The following is a 26,769-nucleotide window of genomic DNA, read 5'->3' on the forward strand; positions in this document are numbered from 1 at the left end:
GCCTCCAGAAATTGGTTACTGGCATCATAGAAAAAAACACGGAGTCGTTTGACAACATATCATTGTAACAAGGAACCCGGAAACTCCTCTGAGACTCTTTCCTAGCCAGGAGTGGCAGCCTTTTCCCCCACCAGGGAGAGCATCCTGCCCTGGTTTTTTCTGCATCTCCCTTCCCTTCTCTCCAGTGCAGTCTCGGTGGGACTTTCTGGGTTAGCAAGTGCAAGTGCTCAGGTTCTCTGGCAAGTCATACAAACTCGCTGCGAACCGGTGTAAGCAGAGCAGCACCGCCCTCAGAACCTCAAGAGCGCTAGCCCACCAACCTTCTCTCCAGACCTCTGTCATTAACAGGAACGAGCTCCCACCTCCTGGTCCCAGAGCCTCTTAGCTCGAGATCTTGAGAGAGACCATCCTTCCTGCTCCAACAGCTCAGTGCAGGCAGGAGGGTCTCCTGTGACCATGCTGTTCAGGCCCCCCCTGACGTCGGGGGGTGCACAGTGCAGTGGCCGTGGGCTGGCCGGACACCCTGCCAGGAATCTGACACTACCTGACTCGGTTTTGATCAGTGGCTGTGGGGGAAGTTCTTTGGAGAGTGACTCCCAAAAGAGAGGCATTATTTATGGGGGATGGGGATTGTGTGGTGAATTTAGGGGCTGTGCTTGGGAGGGGGTTGTGTTTGTTTTCGATTGCCGATGGACGTAATGAATTACCACAAACTTACTGGCTGAAAACAATACAAATGTGCCATCTTACAGGTCTGTGGGTAGGAAGTCTGACAACAGGGCTCACTGGGCTAAGATCAAGGCATCATCAGGGCTGAGGTCCTTCTGCAGGAGAATCCGTTTCCTTGCCTTTTCCAGCACCTGAGGCCACTGGCATTTCCTGACTTGTGGCCCCTCCTCCGTCTTCAAAGCCAGCAATGTTGCTTGCTCTGACCGCTATTCTGTCATCACAACTTTCTCTCATGACCTCAGAGGGAAAGGTTCTCCACTTGTAAGGACTCGTGTGATTAGATTGGGCCCATCTGGATAATTCAGGGTCATCTCCCCATCTCACCGTCCTTAACCTTAATCCTATCTGCGAAGTCCCTTGGTATGGGTTGAAGTGTGTCTCCCAGATTCAAAAGTTGAAGTCTTCAACCCCAGAATGTGAACTTCTTTGAAAATAGGGTCACTGTAAATATAAGCAGCAAAGATTAGGTCCTTAGGGCAAGCCTCACTCCAGTATGACTGATTTCCTTATTAAAAGGGGAAATTTGGACACAGACACAGACACACGTAGAAGGAAGGTGATGTGAAGAAATACAGGGAGAAGACAGCCATCTACAAGCCAAGGAGAGAGGCCTGGAACAGCAGAGACTTTCCTCACTTCCCTCAGGAGACCCAACCCTGCTGACATCTTGATTTTGAACTTGTGGCCTTCAGAACTGTGAGAAACTAAATTTCTGCTGTTTGAGCCACCCAGTTTGTGGTACTTTGTTACAGCAACCCCAGCAAACCAATATATCCCTTCTGCCGTGTAAGATAACATATTCACTGGTCCTGGGGATTAAGACATGGACGTCTTTGGGAGGTCATTGTCCTGCTAACCACAGGTTTACTCAGTGGATCCTAGTCAGATATTATTTACTGGACTTTATCTTGGGCCTGTGCTCAGTGGCTCCTATACCATAAATGAAATAATGGACTGGACCACAGGCTTGTTGCTCAGAAACACCCCTGCAAGCGTGAGAGGAAACTCGAAACAACTGGGCTTTGCACTGGAATGCTGTCCAGCTTCAGACACACTACTTTTTGTGGGCTACATGCAAAGGTGCTGGAATTTGTTGCCATTTTTGAGGGGGAGACATTGTGTTTGCAGAATTTAGTAAACTGGACGTTATTAGCTATTTTCTTAGAACAAATAAAAACACATAGCAGTGATGCCAGCAAAGTGGAGAAATACGAGTTTTCTCTTGTAGTCCCCCTAAAGAACAGCAATTTTGACGATCACCCATGGAGGAGAGCGCCTTTGTGGCCGTCTATGAGGCCGGTAGAGAAGTTCCACGTGGCACTGGAGCAAAAACAAATCCAACATTGGACACACTGAAGAGGGTAAGAGGAACAGTTTCCCTTTGCCCACGTTATCTTTTCCCCAAGGTAGCACAGCTCAATGCAAGAGAGAACTTGTCACGGGGGGGAGTGAGTGTGTGAGGGAGCGCCCGGCTTCCCCAGCTGTGTGGAACGCTGCCAAAGGGGCCCCCTCCTGTCTCACCCCATCCAGAAGCTGAAGGTGTGCTGCATGGCCTGGGGGTGGGAGGGCCCCGGGAGAAGCAGACAGAGCTCTCAGAGGATATACCAGGGACCTGGGTCCTACTAGCTGCTTCACAGAATCCCCCAGGAAGCCTGCCCACGAGCTGCTGGGGACACCTCACCTGCAGGTCCCCCCAGCTGGCTCACAGACACCCTGACTGCTCCATTTGCCTCCCCCGCACACACCCCTGCCCCGTGTCTGACTCCCTGTGTGTACCCTGAAGGTGGCAAGTATGATCCTTTGCAGAGGGCTGGTGAGCATGCACAGAAAACCAGCCTGCGAGATTCAGAGAAAGCACACCGACTCAAGTATCAGTACCACACTAAGGAAAGCACATGGCCGTCAGCACATGGCCTGGCTTTGCAGAGTTGAGAGAAGATTTCCCCTCAAAGAGGGAATGAGAGCTGTGAAACAGGTTTATCCACAGAAAAGATCTGAGATAATAAGGGTTGGCAAGGATGTGGAGAAAAGAGAACCCTTACGTACTTTTTGTAAGAATGGAAATTGGTACAGCCATTACAGAAAACGGTATGGAGGTTCCTCAAAAAATTTAAAAATAGAACTACCATATGATCCAGCAATTCCACTTCTAGGTGTAAATATTTTTCAGGGTCTCAAAGAGATATCTGTACTCTCGTGTCCTTTGCAACAGGGGTCCCCAACCCCTGGGCCACGGACCAGTAGTGGTCCGTGGCCTGTTAGGAACCGGGCCTCACAGCAGGAGATGAGCAGCAGGTGAGCAAGCAAAGCTTCATCTGTATTTACAACTGCTCCCCATCTCTCACATTACCGCCTGAGCTCCGCCTCCTGTCAGATCAGCAGCGGCATTAGATTCTTATAGAAGCGCGAACCCTACTGTGAAAAGCGCATGTGAGGGATCTAGGTTGCGCGCTCCTTATGAGAATCTAATGCCTGATGATCTGAGGTGGAGCTGAGGTGGTGATGCCAGCGCTGGGGAGTGGCTGCAAATACAGATTATCATTAGCAGAGAGGCTTGACTGCACAGAGACCGTAATAAATCAACTGCTTGCAGACTCATATCAAAACCCTATCAGTGAGTGGCAAGTGAAAACAAGCTCAGGGCTCCCACTGATTCTGCATTATGGTGCATTGTATAATTATTTCATTATATATTACAATGTAATAATAATAGAAATAAAGTGCACAATAAATATAATGCACTTGAATCATCACAAAACCATCCCCCCTCCCAAGGTCCGTGGAAAAATTGTCTTCCATGAAACCAGTCCCTGGTGCCAAAAAGGTTGGGGACCACTGCTTTGCAACATTATTCACAATAGCCAAGATATGGAAACAATCTAAATGTCTGAGAAAGGATGAATGAACGGATAAAGAAGAGGTGGTGTGTATGTATCTTGGCTGTGAGAAAGAAGGATATACTGCCATTCCCAACAACATGGACAAACCAAGAGGACATTATGCTAAGTGAAATAAGCCAGAGAAAGACAAATGCTGTATGGTTTCATTCATACATGGAATCTAAAAAAAAAAGCCGAACTCTGGAAACAGAGAGTAGAATGGTGGTTACCGGGGGCCAGTGGCAGGGAGATAGGGAGATGCTTGTAATAGGGTACAAGGGTATAAAATGAATAAGCTCTGGGGATCTAATGTACAACATGGCGACTATAGTTCGTAATACTGTGTTGTGTACTTGAAAGTTGCCAAGAGAGTAGACCTTAAGTGTTGTCACTACACAAAAAATGTAACTATGTGAGGGATGGATGTGTTAATGAACCTAATTGTGGTAATCATTTCACAAATATTCATATGTCAAATCATCATGTTGTACACTTTAAAATATACAGTTTTGTCAATCATACCTCAATATAGCTGAAAAAAGATTATAAAAATCTTGAAATTGCAGAATGTGAGTAATTAGCTATGAGGATTCACTGCTGTCCTCTCTATTTTATCTGTTTATGAAAACAGAGTTTTAAAAATGTGTAAACATAAAAAAGGAAACAAAAAAACTGTATACACTATGTGACCCTCCAATGTGAGTTCACCGTGAGAGAAGTGGCCTCCCCTACATGACAGGGAGCAAGCGTCCCTCACGGCTCTTCAAAACCATCCCACCCCCTACACGTGGACCACGCAGAGCTCAGCAAGGACCCTCTCCCCTGCAGATCACTGGGGCTGCTTGTTGGTTTAAGCCAGATGCCGGAGAGCAGAAACTGAAGTCAAATAATACTAGGTGAGACATGAAAACAGCAGATTAACCAGAAAAGTAAATCTGTGACTAATAATACAATAACAGGTTCATGCTCACTGCAAAAAAATGTTCACCTTCTCCATTTCTCCTCCCATTACCCTAAGCACATCCTTATCTTCTTTGATTTGGACCCTGAAACATTCCTAGCTGGTTCCCTGTTTTGGTCTCTTCCTGCTTTTCATCCTCTAGCTGTTGCATTTATAATCAGGGAAAAGAAAAGTAAAACACAGGCCCACACACAGACACACACAGATCTGATAGTGTCATTCGCCTGCTTAGGCTTTTAAGTGCCAGCCGTCCCCCATTACCCATAAAACCTACGTTTCTGACTGCAGCATACAAGGCCCATTCCAAGTGGGTCCAGCCTCCTTTTCCAACGTCATCTTTCACTGTGCAACACCGGGAGAGTCTATTCCAGTGTTCTCAAAGTCTGGTCACTCCGCACTAGAATTAGCATTCTGGAGTCCTTGTGAAAAATCCCAGCCCTACTGACTCAGAGTCTTAACAAGCACCGGAAGCAATTTTTATGTACACATATCCGGAAGTCGCTAATCTAGGGTCACTGTACTCTTTCCCTCTGACTCACACACCCTTCGCCACCTTGTTCACTTCCTCTTTGGAGGCGTTGTTCGTATAGCATCTTCTCCTTCTCAAGCCCAATAAATTGCTTCCCTCTCTCTATTCCCTCAGCACTTTATACAGACCTTCATAATACAGCTCTGTTTTACAGCTGTTCACTGAGCTCTGTCTCTCCTGCTGGATTACAAATTCCTTGTCATTAGGAACCATGTCTTGTTCATCTTCTTCTCCCTAAGTATCTAAACAGTTTCTCTGTTTCTGCAACGGGAAATGTGTATCCGACCATGTTTCCCTTTTCCCTTAGCCACTTAATGCCCTTAGAGTCAAATTCACAGCTCAGAATCACAATTACAAAGGCTGTCACTGGCCATGTTTCTGTGTCCTCTTTTTCCCCTGGATGTGACCTATTTTAATTTATATTTTCCTTACCCAGAGTTTTAAAAACCTGTATTTGGCCATTTTATTTTACAGGTTTCTGCTACAAGCTGCCTCAGATCCTTTCTGGAACAAGACGAGAGATATTACTGAGATTATTCATCTCAGTATTCCTACCACCCAGGACAGCACCTGGCAGATAGAAAATACTCAATAACTTTTTGTTAAATTTAATCAAAGAAATAAAGTTATGTGGATTCTGTGACAGCTATTTGACTCGTCGCTTTAGAAGACTTTCTTGCTTACTTCTGGTTTTTATCACATTGCTCAAGAGCTAATGCTGCTGGGAGAGGGTCTGATGGACCGGGTCCTATTATGATACAAAATTCACTTAATTTCAGTGACCCAATTAGCTCAGTTTTCCACCTTGGTCTATGTGTGACTTATTTTAGGCTACTCATCAACACTGTAATCTAGGATTAATCTTAAAAGATGGCGAACAGGTAGAAATCTGCCAGGAATTTGGGAAGGGAAATAAGGATAATGTGTCTCAGTGAACAGGGAGAGAGGTGTTCAGAAGAGGTTGCACAGGATGGAGCCAAGGACAGCACACAGGACGCTGAGGAGGGGATCGCGGAGATGGGGAGGCATCTCAGGAAACAGCGGTCCAGCAAGTGTGAGGAGCCACGGGGAGGACCAAGACTCCTGGTTCCCGAAGACGCACCCCTGTAGTGTCCCCGGGTGCTGCTGGAAAGCACAGAGTTAAAGATGTCAACATCAAACAATAAAACTATGAAGAGATAAGGGAAACATCTTGAGAAAGGAAAAATGTCACTTTTCATATTCATTTTAAAACATTTACATCCTAATGTTTCATTAAGAAAAGCCATCTTTTCCATCCTTACGCATTATATCTGAAGAAACGGCAGCAGCACCCAAGTCTCTTTAAATTGGAGATTTTTTTCCCCTAGGAAACACAGCAACATGTGTGGTCTTGACTTTCCGTTGTCACCTCAACTTTCTAAACAAGTCCCTCACGCTTCCAGTTAGCTATTTTCAAAGCATCATTCAATTGGAATTTTTTCCTTTGAAGAAAAATAAAGGGAAGCTAACTTATCATTTGTTACACAGCCAACGCGTATAAAACCACACGTCTCATTTAAATTTGCTTTCAACATCTTTGATTCAATCAAAAACATCAATTCGTTGTGTTTTCTCCATGAAAACCTAGAGGATCTGAGATCATTCTTTGAACACCATAAAAGAAAGGTATTGATATTAAATAGAATAAAAATGGGAAGTTTGTCGAAATGAATTTGCTTACGTTGTTACCTTGTGCGGTAGGATGGAACAGATATCCTGGTCCATTATAATAAAATATGGCTCTTTCCCCCCAAATGAAATTAACAGAGGAAACATGAGTTACAGTTTGGGATATCTGGTGTGTTTATGCTGTCCTAGGTCAGTGAGCTATTAGTCCCGGCTGAGAGTTTGGTCTCAGCCTCAAAGGATTAGGTGTTAATAGTGGGGCAGTCACCCTGTCAGCTGAGGCAAGGGGGCCTGGTTAACCTGCGGTCTGAGGGTCAACTGGCAGGTTATGTCAGATTGGGATCAGGGTCAGGGATTATGTGCCAACCCCGCTAGGGCAGAGGCCTCCTGCTCAGCTGCAGTTGAGCTAAGAGTCAGGCAAGTTTCTAGTTTGTCATCCCCAGCCCCAGCCAGGGGCACCAATCCCCTCATTCTGACCTGTGAATCACACCATGTGTTCAGGCAAACAGTCAATTCAGAGGGACCCAGCGCTTGGCGTGAAGTTAGTCCGGCTTCTGTAAGCCTGCGCGTGGCGGTGGGGAAGCCTCTCTGTGCCCAAAAGGCTGTCTAAGCATTCTTTCAATCCTTCTGCAATCCCCCAATTTCTGAAATCTTACAACTGCTTCTATTTCCTCTGCAATGCTCTGGTTTCCCGTCTGCGACCTCAGCTCCTTTAGTGGAAGTCCTGACACCTTGTCAGGCTTGGGCCAGCCCCATCCCAGGGCCTGCACTCTGACTTGCTGAAAAACAGATGCACCATCCTCCACCCCACATGCCAGGCTGGGGGCCTGTCTGGCTCATCCTCGCTGCAGTCCGAGTCTCTAATAGTTCCCTTCCACGCTGTCTTATGTCTCACCACTACCGTTCTGGTGTCAGAATCATAAGATGGGAATGGCACAGCGTTCCTAGGCGGACAGCTCAAAATGCAGGGCTGTTGACATTCTGGGGCCACTGGTGATGAGGGGCAGATGAGAGCTGATAAATACGTGTTTCTTTCTTTCATCCCCCGTGGACGTGCTGAAACGTATTTCGCATGGATCCTCAGAAAATTCTGCAGGGTCTCCCAATTGCCTATGCCATGGTCAACTCAACAACACATCTTTATGTTGGCTTTCCTTCCTCCTCTGTTGCTTTTCTCTCACTCCTGCCCCCTGGGACCACATTCTCAAGTAAACTACCTGTATGTAAGCCTTTGTCTCAGGCTCTGCTTTTAAGGGAACCCAGGCAGGTGGACAGAAAAGAAATGACCATTTCTCGAGAAAAACGCTCCACTCAGTTACATACTGCTCCCTGCTAGTGATCACAGTGATTTTTCTCTCTGTCTCTATTCAATTTTTTTTCATCCTGGAGAAATGATGGGGTGGATCCTGAACTTCCTTCTCCTTTCAACGTCACTACAGACTAAAATGTCCTGAAAATATTAGGAGGAAAATCTGACTGTGGCAGAACGCAGCCAACATCTCAGCCAAAGCCTTAGTAAGGGCGAGGCTTCCATAAGGCAGATGAAGATGTCAATTTAGACGAAAGATGACAGCTTTTCCTGCTACAATGATAAAATAATTATTTTGGGAAGAAGACTCTCTCAGGACTGACAAAGCACACAAAGATCATTGCTCATCACATAAATGCAGGCATCTGGGCTGGAGCTGCAAGTCTATCTCTAACCTGCTCCCACCGGGAGTCTCCACACCTCTCTCCTGGTAGCAGTCAAGGTTCCAGACTCCTTGTTTCCTTAAACAATTGTTACTTTTAATCAACGCCGTCTCCTCTTCTTCCCACATACACTCTCAGTGCGGAGGTCAGTGTTATCACTGTCAGTCTGAAGATGTGCCAAAGGAAGTCAGGAAGATGAAACAAATCAAGAGAATCCCCATTGCAGCCACACTTTGCGTCTTATTTCAGCAGCAGAGGTGTGCAGTGAACATCCCTGAGTGCCGTACTTGAATTCCTCCCAACTTCTTGAGCATAACCGAGGAGTTTGCCAGCCTCTTCCCAAGATCTGAAATAAGATTTATTCATTTGCCCAGATGCTTATTTAGAGGTGATTTTATATGGAGACTTTCTGCTAAAATAGGCTTTATCCTTTCAGTTATTTGCATTATGGTGACCATTATTTGCTTTTGGATGAAATTGTTTATTCTCTAATTCTAAGAATCTCAGACTTTAATGAAATCATTTTACCACAAAAAAGACGCTTCCTTTTTTTTTTGCAAAATCTAATAATAATCTAATGATTGCTCAAGAGTACCCTAAATCACTGCAGCCACAATCATCTCAATGGTCATTATACTGCATTAACCTGACCTCAAAACCAGACAAAGACATTACAAGAGAAGAAAACCACAGACTTATATCCCTCCCTCAAGAACATCATGCAAAAATCCTTAACAAAATTGATAACATGTCATAACCAAGTGAGGTTTATCCCAGAAATGTGAGGTTACTTTCACATGAAAAAAATCAATTAATATAATTTACTATAATAACAAACTAAAATCAAAATACATATGCTCATCACAATAAATATTAAAAAAGCATTTGACAAAATTCAACACCCATTCATGATTTTAAAACTATATTTTCTAGCAAAGAGGGAATGGAAGAGAACGTTCTCAACTGATAATGAGGTTATTATCTCAAAAAAAAATTAATCCTAATATCATGCCTAATGGTAAAAGAGTGTATGTTTTCCCACTAAGATTAGAAACAAGGAAAGGTTGTCAGCTCCACTTCTATTCAGGATTGTTTTGGAGATCTTAGAGTAATAAAGTAAGAAAAAGAAATTAAATGTATGAAGATTGTAAAAAAATAACTAAAGCTGTCTCTGTTTGCAAAACTGTCCCTAACCATTCATGATAGATAAACCTTAGAAATCTGCAAACTAGACAGATAGTTCTTGCAAATCTACAAAAAAAGATTACTAGAACTAATAAATGAATCTAACAAGGCTGCAGGATACAAGGCCAATATACAAAAATCAATTGTTTTTCTCTATGCTAGCAATAAACAATCAAAAAATTGAAATTAATAAAACAATACCATTTAGAATCCTATCAAAAATATGAAATACTTAGAGATAAAGTTAACAAACTAAATATAAGTCCAGGTCAATGAAAACCGTATATCATTGTTGAGAGAAATTAAAGAACACCTAAATAAGTGGAGAGATACACCATATTAATGGATTAAAAGATTTAATATTGCACATTCTTCCCAAATTAATCAATCGATTTACTGTAATCTTGTTAAAATACCATCAGCCTCTTTTGTAGAAAGTGACAAGCTGATTCTTAAATTTATATGGAAATAAGACTTCCCTGGTGGCGCAGTGGTTAAGAATCTGCCTGCCAATGCAGGGGACACAGGTTTGAGCCCTTGTCTGGGAAGATCTCACATGCCGCAGAACAACTAAGCCCATGCATAGCAACTACTGAGCCTGCACGCTAGAGCCCGCGAGCCACAACTACTGAAGCCTGTGCAACTAGAGCCCATGCTCCACAACAAGAGAAGCCACCGCAATGAGAAGCCTGTGCACTGCAACGGTGTAGCCCCCCTCTCTGCAACTAGAGAAAGCCCACGTGCAGAAACAAAGACCCAATGCAGCCAAAAATAAATAAATTAATTAATTAATTTAAAAAATTTTATATGGAAATACAAAGGGCCTAGAAATAGCCAGAACAATTTTGAAAAAGAAGAATAAATTTGCAAGACTTACATTACCTGATTTTAAGATTTACTATGAAACTACAATTACCAAGACACTGTGGTATTGGCATAGACACATAGCTCAATGCAATAGAACAGAGAGTCTAGAAATAGACCCATAAACATAGGGTCAATTAATTTTTGATGGGGATACCAATGGTATTCAATAGGGAAAGGATAATCTTTTCAATAAATGATGCTGTGGGGATAAAAAGAAAAGAAAAAGAGAAAGGAAGAAAAGAACAGAAAAGGAAAAAGAAAAAGATTTTGACAATTACATCATACAATATAAAAAATTAACTTGAAATGGATAATAGACCTAAAGATAAGAAGTAAAACTATAAAAATTCTGGAAACAAGCATAGGATGAAATCTGAAGGACCTTGGGGTTGGAAGATATTTCTTAAATGTTACTCAAAAAACACAAAATAAGGGAAATACATGGGGAAAAAAATCAATAAATTGGACTTCACCCAAATTAAAAATGTTTGCTCTTCAAAAGGCATTAAGAAAATGAAAAGGCAAGTCATAGATAAGAGAAGTATTTACAAATCATATGTCCAACAAAGACATATTTGTTATACTTAAAGAACTTCTACAGTAGTGTCTTAGTCTATTCCAGCTGCCATAATGAAATACCACAGACTTAAACACAGAAATTAAGCACAGAAATTTATTTTCTTACTATTCTAGAGGCTAGAAGTCCAAGATCAAGGTGCCAGAATATCGGGTTTTGGTGAGAGATGTCTGCCTGGCTTGCAGAGGGCCCTGTGCCCTCACATGGCAGGAAGAAAGAGATGAAGCTCTCTGGTGTATCTTCTTATAAGGGCACTAATGCCATCTTGAGGGCCCCACCTTCATGGCTTCATCTAAACCTAACAGCCTCCCAAAGGCCCCATATCCAAACACCATCACACTGGGTGTTTGGTTTTCAATATATGAACTGGGGTGGGGGGGACACAATTCAGTCCATATCAAGTAGGAAAACAAACAACCCAATTAAAAATGCAGAGACATGGTATCTCATTGTGGTTTTGATTTGCATGCACAACTACCAATGATTTTGAGAATATATTCCTGTGTTCACTCACCATTCCTGTTTCCTTTTCTAATGCCTTTAATGGGATGTGTTGCTTTTCTTTTTGTTATTGATTTGTAGATGCTCTTTATATTTTTTGGATGCTAGTTCTTGTTATTTGTATGTCCTGAAAATAGCTTCTCCTGTTATGCAGTTTGTCTTTTCAGCTTTATAATATTTTAGTGGAAAGTAGTCCTTAATATAATCTAACATTAAAATTTTTCTTTATGATTTCTCATTTTTATCATATTTATAATTTAAAATTCCCTATTCCAATGATGTAAGATGTTATTCTGATTTCTTTTAAAAAGTGAAGTATTATCTTTCATTTTTAAGCCATAAAAAATGGGGAGAAAGATTTGAACAGTCACCCCACCAAGAAGATAATATAGATGGCAAATGAGTGCATGAAAAGATGTTCTGCATCATTAGACATAGGAAATGCACACTAAAACCAAAATAAGACACAACTACACACTCACTAGAATGGCTATAATAAATAAGAGAGATAGTATCAAATTCTGGGAGGATGTGGAGAGACTGGAACCCTCATACATTCCTGGTGGGAATGTAAAATGGCACAGCCAATTTGGAAAACAGTTTGGCAATTGCTTTAAAAGTTAATTATTGACTTACCGTATGGACCAGCAATTCCACTTCTAGATATTTACCAAAGAGAAATGAAAGCATATGCCCATCCAAAGATTTGTACATGAATGGTCACAGTAGCATTATTCATAACGACCAAAAAAGTAGAAACAACCAAATGTCCATTAACTTGTGAATGGATAAACAAATTGTAGTATACTCCTATATTGGAGTACTATTTAGCAATAACAAGGAACAAGTTACTGATAAACGCAAAAAACATGACCGAACATCAAAAGCATTATGCTATGTGAAAGAAATCAAACACAACTGACAACATATGTATGATTCCAATTACATGAAATTGTTGAAAGGGAAAACCTGATCGAAAGCTGTTGCCAGGGGCTAGAGAGTGGTAACCAGTGGTATTAACTGCAAAGGGGCACAAAGAAACTTTGGGGAATGATGAAACTCTTCTTTACCATGATTGTGGTAATTACATGACTATATACATATATTTTTGTGAAAAGTTATCAAATTGCCCAGCTAAAATTGGTGAATTTTATTGTATTTAAATTATACATCAATAAATCTGACAGAAGAAGAACGTGGGGTGGGTGGGGAGGAAGAAAAGGAGGAGGAGATTGGCAATAACACCACCACCCACCGTCACCACCATCCCCAAGTAGGAATGTTACTATACCTGAATTCAAGACTTTCTGTAGTAATCAAGACGGTGTGATTTTTGTGAACAGATAGACCTAGAGATCAATGGACCAGGGTGCCTGGCTACCAGGAGGAGCTCTTTACCACCATGCCTACAGAGGGTGGTGGTGCATGTTATGGACCACTAAGCACTCTGTGTTCATTTCTTTTCTCTTTCTTAAATGGGGAATGAGGGACCTAATCATCATACCACTAACAGAATAAAGGTCAACAAATCTTAACTAGAAGGATACACAGATTATCCAGTTTACCATGCAGGAATCCTGCACATGTAGAGCTGTTACAGTATAAGTGTACAATGTGGAGAGTCTTCCTGAGAATGGGAACTTAATTCATAGGGATGCAGAGCTAAGAAATTAAAGGGAGGGACAGAGCCTCTTGTGTGATATTGGGCTCGTGGATCTAGCTATACCTGAAGCCAGCATCTCCTTGGACTGCTTAATTATTTGAACTAATAAATTCCCATTTCTGTGTAAGCAAGTTTGAGTTGGGTTTCTGTTCCTTGTAACAGAAAGAGTCCTGAGTAAGGTACATGTGTACTCTGGGGTGATACTAGAGAAGCACTGGCTTATGCACATACTAACTGGTTGCCCTAGGGCAGGCCTTTTAAAAGCTCTTTGCCCAGGTTTCTGATCTCTAAGTAGAAGTAGTTGGAACGGGACAAGTGTTTTTCAGAAGACTTTCACAAATCTAAGGAACCACAGTGACCTCAATGGGAAATGAGGAAAAGGCACAGCAAGGGACCCCAGCTTCTGCCTCAACTAAACCAGAAGTAACCCCTCCTTTAAAAAGAAATGTTTTAGATATTGGAATTACACAGAGTTTGATTTGAAAAAAAATTCCTTTGTTTAAAAAAGTGCAAAAGTCTGTGATCTCCTCTAGTTCCAAAAATTCCAATATTGTCTGTTGATTTCTGACAGGCCGGGTAGCATAGGGCCTTGCATTACAGCATGTCAGACTCCGTAGAGACTGGCTCCAGCTCCGTCCCTTACTAATTGTGTCAACTCGGGCAAGCTTCTCTGTTGCTTGGTTTCTTCATCAGTAAAATAGGGACAATAATAATACCTACTCCAAAGTGCTGTTGTAAGGGCTAATTGACAATATGTGAAAAACCCTTCTGAAAATGTCTGGCACATGGCACGTGCCCAATAACTGTTAGCAGTGACGATGGTGATGACAGGCCTGGGAGACCACAGTGAATCTGGTTTGGCTTCATCAGCTCACCCAGGGAGTAAGCTGGAAAAAGAATGGAGACCTAAGTAAGGTCACCTGCTTATTCCCTGTAATTGTGTCAACAGTTTGGGGGTAGTGAAAGCTTTGGTCTCTGTTCTGCTTTCTGAATGTAATCATCCTTTCAACTAATGACTATTCAAATGATAATTTTGTGTGTGTGGTTTAAATAAAATGTTTCCTGACTATATTAATAGTATACATGCATTGATGAAAATTAGGAAAATTAATAAAAAACAAAAATATTAAAGCATTTGTAAACCTACCACCAAAAGACAAATGCTATTAACATTTGATTATTGTATAAGGTATTTGATTTGGAGTATTTTCTTCCAGGTTTTCTTTTAAAGCATTTAAAAATGTATATAAATACATACCCTAAACTTTACATATATGTATATGTGTGTGTGTGTGTCATTTTATGTCCTTTTCTCAAATAAGGTTATATTGTGAATAATTTTTCATGAATTAAATATCCTTTGAAAACATTTTTCTGACTTCTTAATAATTCATCGCATGAATTGTATACCATAATTTATTTGATAAGTTCCCTATAATTGGATCTTTCAGTAGTTTTACTTTGGATTTAATATAAATAATGCTGTGATAAACATATCTGATTAGTTTATCTGTGATAAACATATCTGATTATAAATAATGCTGTGATAAACATATCTGATTTAATATAAATAATGCTGTGATAAACATATCTGATTAGATATGTGATAAACATATCTGATATTACACTATTCCCAGAGGTGGAATTTCTGAGTCAAAGCATGTGATCACATATAAGGCTCCTGATACATATCGTCAAATAGTCTTCCAGAAAGTTTGCACCAACTTACATATTGACCAGCCCTGAGGGTCTGTAAACAGCAGTTGTTAGAAGTTGTAACTGCTGATTTTCATTATAAGAACTACAGTTAGGGAATCAAGCTCTGGAGTATATTACCCTTGCTTGAGAGAGTGGACTAAATTTAAAGTTTATGAAACTAGGCTTTTTACGGCCTAAATCAGATCACATATTTCTTTCTAGACCCCTTAAAGTTTACAAACTTATAGGACCATAAGTCCATCACACCACACAGTGACTCAGTCTTTTTAAGCCACAATGTTTACTAACTACAAAATAAAGAAAAATTTTTTATTATTATTATTATTATTATTTTAACTGCAACTTTGTAGCCAAGCATTTCATGCCATGCTTCATGAAGGACAAACATCCCATCACTTCAATATTGTGGTCAAGGGGATTCCATGTATCACACGATGCTGACTTCACTCTGGTCCTTGAACAATTAATGCTCTCTGGTTTACAGCAGCAACCCGTGGTTCATTAGACATGAACATATGAATTTAAGTGTGAAAGACAATATGAAAATATTCCTTAAACATCTTTCCTTCAAGCCCTGGGAACTTAAAGTAGGAAAGTATTCCAAGGGGGCAATACTGTGATTGGAATACTGAGTTGTGAAAAGCAAAATGGCATCATCTAGAATTTAAAGTAAGTTTTTTAAGGCCTCAATTTCAGTTGCCTAGAGCCATGGCTATGTGCTGACGGACGTTCTGCTTCTCCATGAGACCTGAATGTGCAGGTGATGTGGTCATTTCTTGGCCTCCTTTTTCTCAGTGTGTCTTTACTAGTATTAACAGTATTTGTAACCCCAAGGAAACCAACAGAGAAGTGAATCTGATCATGCCCCATCCCTCACCCTGCTTAAGGATCTCGTCCAAACCTCAGCGTGACAAGCAGACCCCCGGCAATCTGGATCCTACTATTCCAACCCCACAGCCTGCCATCCCCCCCTCATGTTTCTTGCTAGTCATACTGGTCTTCCCACATCCTCTGGACCCACCTTGACCGTCCATGCCTCTATACCTGGAGCAGCTGTGTCCCCTAGAAGAATCCTCTCCCCTGTGTGGCCTGGGAAATTCTAGTCATAAGTAAGATTTCCCCACACAGCTCCAATTCATAAATACTGAGACCAAGATTTACACGTTGTTAGAAATTCCTTCAAGCTTCCTCAAGTAATGGGAGTTGTTAGTCACATATCTGTCACTATTACATGACGGTTATAGACAGGTAAAGAAGCTCACGGAAACCGGGAGCAGCTCCTTTTCATGATCCAAGACAGGCCTAGGATCCCCTCTTCAGTTACAAGAGTCGAAGGTCTTCATTCTCATGCTCTGTTGCTATGGTGATTCCTACTCTCACCAGCTCACCACTAAAAGTGTTAGTTCATTTTTCCTCCCTGGGCAGGAAGGGAAGTTTCCTGGGTAGAGCTTCCCAGACAAGACCATCTCACGGGTGTGTATCCATCCCCTGGACAGCTTCTTTGGTGGCCCCTCCAGCCTGGTCCAGTCCAGTGGCCACCTTTGTTTCAACCCCAGCCTTAGAGTCAACTTCCTGCAGCAGGGAACTGTGGGAGGGCCGTTGTCCTTATCAAAGGATACAGAGCAAGCTTGGCACCTTTCCAGATAGCTCTGATGCACAAAATTCCTAGGTTTGGTCCTAAAACTCCTATTTTTGTGAATAGAAGATTTAGGACCATAGTTCTAATTTGCTTCACATATTATAAAGGAGAGGATTTATAGTGTGATCTCCAAGCACTGTCCTAGAGCAAACTCAGAGAGAGAATTTGGGAAATTTGTTTTACTTATTCCTAGAACAATGAGGGACACAATGTGCAAAAGAAAAAATGGTGTCATTTTTCCATTACAATTACCTTAGAGGTTTCTACCTGTTGGGTCTTTGTAAATTAATCCTTCTTAAGCCTGTACTTAAAGGCTTTGTTACACTGCGCTTGGAATGACTACTGAAGATCTTACGTTCAGCATAGTAATGCATGGATGTATAATTATTTGTCCCTCTCTTAACTCTGTGAGGCTTCCGGATTCCCTCACCCCTCATACCCGGGAAACAGAGCAATGATTCTGAACTCTGACCTCTCCCTTCTCCCCAGGTTCCTTCAGACCAAAGGAGTCAGTCTTAAGCTGCATCTGAGGCTTTTCTACTGACTGCGAGCCCTCTGAGGTTTGACTCCTTCTACCCAGGGTCTAACCACCGAATTTTGCCAACCCTTGGACTAAAAGGGAGAAATTCCTTAAGGAAGGAATACCTGACTCCAAGTAACAGCCTGGGGGAAGAGCAGAAGTCTGGCCCCAGATACTCCTTTGAATTCGTCCCTTTGAAAATTCATTTCTTTGCTTTCTTTTTTTTTCTTTTTTGCAGTAAGTAAAACATATTTATTCCCTTTTAATTATAAAGGTAAAACAACTGTATCATAACAAAACAAAATCAAATACAACAGAAGTATAAAAAGTAAAATTCTGTACCCAGTAATTTATTTTTTTATATATATATAACAACTTTATTGAGATAAACTTCACATACCATACATTTCACCCAAAGTGTGTAATTTTTTTTCATTTCTTTGTTTTCTACTTCATATTGCCAAATCATGCCCATGTGTGTGTTTGGGGAGAGGGGGAGGGGTGGGAGGAGGTTAGGGGGTGCCAGGACTGGAGCATAAATGCACTGAGGGCAGAGCTCTATCTACCCATATGCCTCTGCGTCCCACAGCAAGTGCTCAACAAATGTTTTTGGACTGTACCAAGTTTCAAGCACACAGATTTAAGAGCAACAGCTTGTTGTTGTGTGATTACCAGTGCCAGGCACTGTGATCCATGCATTGTAAAAATTATCTCTAATTCTTATAAGAACTCTCCTTGGTAGATGAATCATTATTCCCATTGTATAGACAAGGAAACTGAGGCCCAAAGTAGTGAAGGGACTTGGATAAAGTCATTGAACTAGTTTAAGTGACTGAACCATATAGTTTTTGCAGTGTGCTGAGAAGCAGAGCCAGCACATAAGTCAAACTCCAGGAAAAGGAGGGGAAGGGCAGCTGGCATCTCCTTCCAAGGGCTTAGCAAAACGCATTTCCCAGCCAAGTCTCTGCTCAGGCAGAGAGGCAATTGTGTCATCATCAGAGAGGAAGGAATCATTGACCTCCTTTTCAGACTCTCAGCTCTCTGAGACCATTTAGGTCCATTAGGAAGCGAGGGGTAGGGCCCAGACTAGGACCGGCTCTCCTGACTGCCTATCTGGTGCTTTCTCACCCTGCAGAGACCAGCAAAAGATTAGAAAAACTCATTGTACCCATCAGAAGAGGCAAGCTGCTACGATCACACCATAAGTATCAGTAGCTTGAAGCGATAAGAATGTCTTTCTCATTTGTGTCACAATCCTGGGTAGGTAGGAGGTGGGCCTTCCCTCTTCCCTCTGGGCTGGCCCTCTTTCAGGCTCTTCATGTCCTTGGTGTCCTCTCCATTCAGCCAGCAAATGAAAAGGAACAAAGCTTGCACCTAGGAGGGTTTAGCAGGCCAGGCCCGGAAGTGGCCCACCTCACTTCCATTGTCCAGAATTCAATCAGGTGGCCACAACTAACTGCACGGGGCAGGGCTGGGAAATGTAGTCTGACTGTGTGCTCAGAAAAAGAGCACTCATTGACACTCGTGGGTTCTAGAAGTCTCCTCTGAGAACAGCAAGTATCACGGGGCCAGTTCTCATTTTTGTCCTGAATTTCCCAAGTGCGCTTGAACTCTAGACCCCTATAACGTACAATATTTATATTATAACATACTAAATATATTTTACTTTGAGGTCACTGCAATTAGCATGCTCGCAGACAGGGGTGGAAAGGAAGGGGACAGTGCCAGTTTCAAGTAGCTAAAAAATTTTCTGTAGCTCTTCAGGGCTTCTTATCCTATTTTTGTTGTTGTTTGGGTTTTAATTTGTTTTGCTTTGTTTTTTGTTCTGCTAACATTTATTGTGTATTTACTGCACGCCAAATGCTGTCCATGTGTTGTCTTTGTTAATCCTCATAGCAACCTTGGGAGGTGGGTACTAATATCCTCCGCATTTTACACATGTGAACATGGAAACTTAACCTGGTTAAGAAACTGACCAAGGTCATAAAGCCAGTAGGTGTGAGAGTTGAGATTCTAACCTGGGTCTCCGCCACTCCAGATCCTATGCCATCCACTCCATTGAGCTCTGGCTGGCAAGCTTCTGGCCATAGATGGAACCCACTCCAAGCCTGGGATGGTTCTCTGAAGTCTGTGCGCCTCTGCCACGCAAATCCCATTTGTTGACGCACAGAGGTCACCATATATCATCCCTCTATTGATGAAAGCTGCTGGGGCATACAGGCTCTTACTAATGTTCTGTCCAGGGGAAGGGATGTCAGTGTTGCAGCAAGTCTTCCTCGAGTACAAAACAAGTGCTTTCATGTTCCTACATTTTGGTCCACATTTTAAAGACTAATCTTGCCCCAAATGAATTAATTTATGTTCAGCCCAATATCTCCTAAAAAATTTTTAGTTCAGTGGGATATTTCAAAAGGAATACTGTAGCAGCTCTCTTAAACCACCATGGTTACAGGCTAGTCAGATCTTTCATTACATGCTTTTAAATACTTAGAATGCCCTGGGAGTGAAGCACTGGATCAATTAGGGCAAACTGACTAAAGGTTAATTTAACAGAGCCCTGAGCAGATGCTCTGCCTGTCCTTGAGGCTCGATGGTCTAGCAAGCTGCGATACTTTGACTGTGTAAACACCATTAAAACTATAACTGGACCTGGGTGGTGTATCCGTCCCACCATTAGAGAGTAGATTAAAGAACCCTATTAGAGGTAAACCATTGGGTGCGAGAGTGGGGAGGAGAAGTGGGAGAGAGGGGGTGTTGAGCTATTGAACTCTAACTGAACTATAAACAAGGGTGTATTATAAGCACTGCTCCCCGAACTCTCAGCATGTGACCCCCCCCCCCCGGGGAGTTTCACCGTAAGAGGAATTTAATCGCACACCTGTCTTTCTAGGGCATCATGCCACTCCACTTGCCTCTAGTTCAAGTAACCGAAAGATGTGAAGAGACGATGGTGCTTTAAAGGTGGATTACGCGAGGAGCACTCAAGCAGCACGAGCCTGAGACCACTCAGAGGTGGTCCCACGGCTCAGGAATCAGGCGTGGAGCTGCTTCCAATCCCATGCATGCTTCTCTTGCAGCGACAGCCATCATGGCAACCAACAGCCGTATGGTAATTTCTCAGGCACGCATTACCTGGTTCTTGACTTATTCTCATGGAGACAGGGGGAGCCCCATGAGCACCTGAGTGTCCCCCTCCTCGTCTGGCTCAGTGGTTCTGTATCCCGGCTGCGTATCAGAATCACCTGGGGACCGCCTCAGAATACTGATGCCCGGGGTCCTCCCTAGAGAGATGGTAATTTTCACAAGATCCCCGGGAGGACCTAATGTACAGCACTGGTTGAGAACCATGCGAGTGGCCCCAACCCTTCTCCAGCGAGGTGGCGTGGTTTGGCCCTGGACATCTTGGATATAAAAAATAGAAAGGAGATGGGTCTAAGAGCTGCTAACTGTGGCCAACAGCAGCCATTAGGCTGTGCCTAAACCTCTTCCTGGACAGGGAAGATGGTGGGGCTGTATAACCCTTGGTGGTCAGCTCCCAGCTCAAGCCCTTTGCCTTTCCTTCTTCCTGCCACATTGCTTTATTTCTTCCCACACGACAATTTAATGAACATTTATTGAATGTTTTCTGTATGCCAGGTGCTGGGCTGGGCACTATAGACAGAAAGAAAGGAAGAGAAAGACATGGTGCTTGTCCTAATAGAACTCACCAACGTTCAGCGTAGAAGCAAATGCGTTAGTGCAGAAATCAGTTTCCTACTTAATAGCAGCTCTTTTTTTTTTTTTAATTTTTATTTATTTATTATTTTTGGCTGTGTTAGGTCTTCGTTTCTGTGCGAGGGCTTCCTCTAGTTGCGGCGAGCGGGGGCCACTCCTCATCGCGGTGTGGGGGCCTCTCACTATCGCGGCCTCTCTTGTTGCGGAGCACAGGCTCCAGACGCGCAGGCTCAGTAATTGTGGCTCACGGGCCTAGTCGCTCCGCGGCATGTGGGATCTTCCCAGACCAGGGCTCGAACCCGTGTCCCCTGCATTGGCAGGCAGATTCTCAACCACTGCGCCACCAGGGAAGCCCCAGTAGTTCTTATTAAAGGTTCCATGGGATGAGAAAAAAACATAGAACTGCATAACATTTTCAGATATTGTTAGTGCTTTTCCCCATTATAGAGGTAATTAAGAATTGTCAGTGTCCCTTCCCCAGACCTATTCTCTCTCATGCACACACGTGTACACGTACACACATACACACACACACACACACGACTTTTTCAGAAACAGGAAAGAGCTGAGCATAGATAACAGTCACAGGCCTGCTATCTTTTTAATATGGAATCTGTTTGTGGGAAAACCTGGGTGAGCGAAAGTTTCATCAAGGTCTGGGAGTCATTCTAGTTGGTCCCAAATCAACAGGAGCCTCCATCAGGCCTTTTCACATGTTTTTTTTTTTGAACCCCATGTTTACTCAGTCAACTAAGATTTGAGTCCTAGTATGTACCAGACACCATGCCAGACACTGAAAATGTAATAGTGAGACCATAAAACCCATCCCAACGCTACCTGTGCTTAAAATCTAGAAAGGAAGATAGATGTCAATGTAAGATTACTACTGTGGTAAGTGAAGATGTACATGAAGCATGCAGGAATGTTTAAAGGGGAATAGACTTAGGAAGTCAAAGAAGGATCCCTAAGAGCTTGGTCATGAACCCGGGCATCATATCTACAATGATAAAGAGGTGGGGGAGAGGGTACATTCCAGCCAGAAGGAAAATTATGAGTGAATTAGTGAGCACGGGCTGGACTGTTGTGCTCAAAGTGCGGTCCTCAGAACACTGTGTGTACCAGAGATCCTTCCAGAGGTTCTTCGAGGTCAACATTGTTTTTATAATTATACTAAGATTGCATTGCCCCTTTTCAGCTAGAATGACATTTGCACTGATGATACAAAAGCACTGGTGGGTAGCATTGCTGAGGCCTTAGCACAAACAAAGGCAGTCGCACCAGACTGTATTTGTAGCCACTGTATTCTTTTTCCATGCACTTGCAGGGGGGAAAAGGTCAGTTTTACTTAGAAACACCTTTAATTAAGCAGTAAAAGTTATTTCTTTTATTAAACAACCACCCTTGAGTACACAGCTTTTCAATATTCTCTGTAACAAGTGGGAAGTATGCACAAAGCACTTCTACTGCATACAGAAATGCGATGGTTGTCTGGAGGGAAAGCAGTTGTTTGATTTTTTGAGTTGTAAATGGAACTAGCTGCTTTTATCATGGAACACAGTTTTTACTTGAAAAAGAACTACTGACAAACTATGGTTATTCCATCTTGGGTTCTTGGAAGATATATTTTTTTTTAAGAATGCATAAAGTGAATCTGTCACTTCAAGGAAAATAACTGACAGTGTTTGTTGCCAAAGATAAAAATTCAAGCTTTCAAACAAAAATTAGAATTATAGAAAACTTGTAGCCATTATTATGAGCTTGACAGCTTCCTAATACTTAAAGACTCCAGTGAGATGGGTGATGATACCAATTAATGTGATTTTTAAATATATTATATAACGAAATATGTCAACATTTGGAAGATCTGTATAACTCAGTGAACGAATTTTTTCCAAGTAACCAATGCATGAGGTCACAAAATCACACATGGGTAAATAAAGGATCCATTCAAAGTGCAAGAGAGCCTAATGGACTTTAATGTAACAGAGTATGAAAAGTTCATTGGTATGATTTCAGATTCCATATTGTAGCTAGCTTTTAAAAAACCAGCACTTGTCAAGTTTTGATGTAGTATCCAAAAAGAATATTCGCAATCAGCAGAAAAGACTATTTAACTACATTATCTGTGTGCAGCCAGATTTTCTTCACACACCTCAACACAAAAACAGAACAGATTGCAATTAATTAAATGCAGGAGCAATATGAGAATCCAGCCGTCTTCAATTAATCCAGAGATTTGCAAAAAATGTGAAACACTATCATTCTCACTAGTTTGTTTTGGAAGCTAGCTCTTTTTCATAAAATGTGATATTTATATTAAGTAATGGTTTTATTATTGTTACTTTAAAAGGAATTAATAGGTACACATTTAAAAGTTTTTCTCATTTTTAAAAGTCCCAGTTTTAATCTCTGATATGGAAATATTGCTGGATATTATCCACATAAGTAAAAGCTCTTTAGGATTACCAGTAATTTTTTAAGAGTTTAAAGAGGTCCTGAGACTCAAATGTTTGAGAACTGCTAGACTAAATTATTTTGTGGTAACAAAATTGTCTTGAATCTCAGTGGCTAAACAGAACAAATGTTTATTTCCCTGACATCCACAGACAATCAGGCAGCTCTCTAAAGACAGCTGTTCTCCATGTGCTGACTCAGCAATCAGGTTACTTCATCCTGTGGTTCTGCTGTCTCAACATATGGCCTCCATGATTGCAGCTGTAGAAGAGAAGGCTGGAAGATGGCACATCAGCTCCTAAATCTTCTGCTACGTGTCACTTCAACTCACAGCTCACTCAGCAGAACTGGTCACACGGCCCCGCCCAACTGCAAGTGGGCTGGGAAATGTGAGAAAGTTTGTGAATATCTGGTGAGCAGCAAATAACTCTTTACACTGCAGTACAAAGAGCTTGTGCTTTAGAACTTGTGGTGAGAAACTGAAGCTCTGTTGGAAGAACTGATGGAGCATGTAAAGTGAGGTGAAGCGTAATGCAAGAAAAGGCAGGGGAGACCTGTAGGGGCCAGACTGTGCAGGCTGGCCTCACAAGCCATGGTAAAGACTGTGGTCCTTTTCAGAGCAACGGGAAGACAGTGGATGTTTTGTTTCATTTATTTATTTACTTATTTGGCCGTGCCCCATGGCTTGCGGGAGTTCCCCGACCAGGGATTGAACCCGCGCCCTCGGCAGTGAAAGTGCGGAGTCCTAACCGTTGGACCGCCAGGGAATTTCCTATGGTGGATGTTTTAAACCACAGGTGACAACAATCAGCTTTATCTGTTGATGAACCACTATAGCTGTGGAAGGAAATGAATGTAGGGGGACAGGAGTGGAAGCAGCAAGGTGCTGTGCTGATGAATCAATCTTTGGGGAAAAACAAAAGCCTTGATTTGTGGCACTTGACAATTTCTGTAGTGTAAATTCTCCCGTCAAGGCCAATTTCAAGTTTACCAGTTTGATGTCGCTGAACACAGCGTTAGGACGAGCCAAGCACAATCGACTCTTGTGAGCCAGCAGAGCAGGTTTCAGTGCACTGAGGCAAGAAAGGTAGTTACGAGGCTAGTCCAGACAAAAGATGATGGTAGTCTGAACTTTCCTCTCCTTTGATCACAGCTGGAGCTAGCCCCACGTTCTATGCACGTCAGTGACTGAAACACCCTGCCTCCACCACCAAATGTCAGCAAGGCTTTCCAACTATTGCTATGACACATGAGGGTGAGGGATGTGGCTATCTTCCCCCAGCCCTCCACAGTCTTGCCTCCGGTACAAAAATGTGGACCTAGATCCTTTCACTATCTTCCCAGAGCCATGTTTGCAAACACCCTCAGATATTCTGGCATAGCATTGCTCCCCAGCTGTTCCAAGGGGGGCGGGCAACCCAGGAAGCTGCCAGAAGGGCCCTGCTTGGGTTTTCAGCCTCCCTTGATTTACATGAAATGTTTCACAAGAATCAAAATAGTTACAGTCTACAACTATAGGTTACAAGAAAAGTCTTCCCAAGCTTGTGAACAGGGTGAAAATTTGGCTTTTGCTGGCTAACTCAGAAGGGAACCAACCAGAGGCCTGTCTTACAAGAATGCAGATGGAGTGAGAGCGAGGCTCCCACCCCAGGGCAATCTCTCGGAAGTTACCAGTTACCGAGGCTGGCAGCTCTCAGCCAGACGTGCCCCTCCTCTACCCAAGCTTGGGTTTAGCGAGCTCACCCAGACTCTTTTTCCTTCTCCCTTCTCCTCTGCTCAAGTTTCCAGAGCAGAATAACAGCTTGTGTGCACTGGAAGTGATGCCCGGGGTGCTGCTATTTAAATAACTCTGCCTCTAAACACAACAGGTGTTGCTCACAGTCTAGCTCTCAAATTTTAACTGCTTTTGGTTATTTTTTTTTCTCTAGAGAGCCATATGGATTTTTTAATTTAAAGAGCCTGCCTCTCTCAAATAATAATCCTCTCCTCCTTCCCTTTCTCCCTCCTCCCTCCCTTCCTTCCTTCCTCTCACGCTCTCTTTTCTCTTTTCACATAAAGCCACAGGCTGAAGTCTTCCTCAGCAGTTTCACCCATCCCCCCCGATGGTTCTGGAAGTTACTGACCCATGAGCAGAGTGAGACGCCACTGCGCTGGCTCCAAAGTTCTCTTCTCCTGGTTCTACCTGCTGGACAAACCTCCCAAGAGGAGTTAGGGACTCCAACCTAAGTTCAGTCGTAATTTCTGCATCCTCATTAATGATCTTGCATAAAACCCAAGTCACCAGACACTGGAGTATTCAAAGAAAGGCAACAAAGGTAGATGTGGTAGGCAGATAGGGAAGAAAATGTCACAAAAATCTGGGTGCCACCAAATGCTAACATTCTCTCTTGAGACAAATTAGAAGTTTGAGACTGAATAGCATGGACTTAAAATTTTCTACTTTAGAAATTTCAGCTTTTATTCCTAAATTCACTGAAACCACTAACCAAGTAGAAGACCTGAAAGCAAAAGAGGGTACACTTCTTTATCTTGCTGCAGTCGCTTAATCCAAATATTCCTGTAGATGCAGGCACTAATCCTGCGTGACTAGATTAAGAGATCGACTTCTTATATAGCTAAGTAAGAACAATTTTTAGAAAAATGATCTCTTATCACCATCTTTTGGTGAAATAAAGGACATTTTAACATCAAATATTTCAATGAATTTAGCATGATGAAAACTCACTATACTGTCTTTTTTCGCCTAGAAAAGGACAGGTGGAAATTACAGCCCACTTAACAGCATTTGAGAACCCAAATCTCAGTGCATCCAACACCATCTAAGAGAAGGAGATGGTATATTTGGTAGGTAACCCCACTGGACCTGTGGAGAAACGAAGTCTCAGAGGGGTCAAACAACTAGCCAAAGTCACATAGCTAGGAATGTCAGAGCTAAAATTCAAACCCAGGATGCAACTCTTTCCATGAAAAAAGGAAGGGTAACAGTAGATATTCCCAGCCCAAATATTGAATAAATTTTATTAGACCTATTCTTCCTGCTCTATAATTCTCTGCCTATCAGGCAATTTTCCTACTATGTTTTTGATTTCACAAGGAGGCCTCCTACCAGGTAAAGAGATTCTGGAATAGACTGCATCCCCCTTGTAAATTATTAGCTTCCCTGATTACAAATCAACTTCAGCAAAGTCTGGTTATCATAAATCAATTTTCTGAGGACTTTGAGGCTCGGCTGGGGAAGTGAAGAACGGGTTGCTGGGTTTTTAGACCTGAAAAACCTGATTTTCTAGCCCTAGAACTCAGAAGCAAGGAGCATGCTGACAAGCACTAACAGTGCTGGGGGGAACAATCTGGTCAGCCTGTGACCAAGTGGGGTGCACCCTCCACCTGCCAGCCGGATGGGTCTCCAGTGGGTCATCTCGGCCAGGTGATGCTGGTACTGATTGTGACCTTGGGCACGTCACTACACCCTCAGCCGACCTGCAGTTTCTTCATC

This window comes from Balaenoptera physalus (genome assembly GCF_965194825.1).
Source record: "Balaenoptera physalus genome assembly, chromosome: 1".
Lineage (NCBI taxonomy): Eukaryota > Metazoa > Chordata > Mammalia > Artiodactyla > Balaenopteridae > Balaenoptera > Balaenoptera physalus.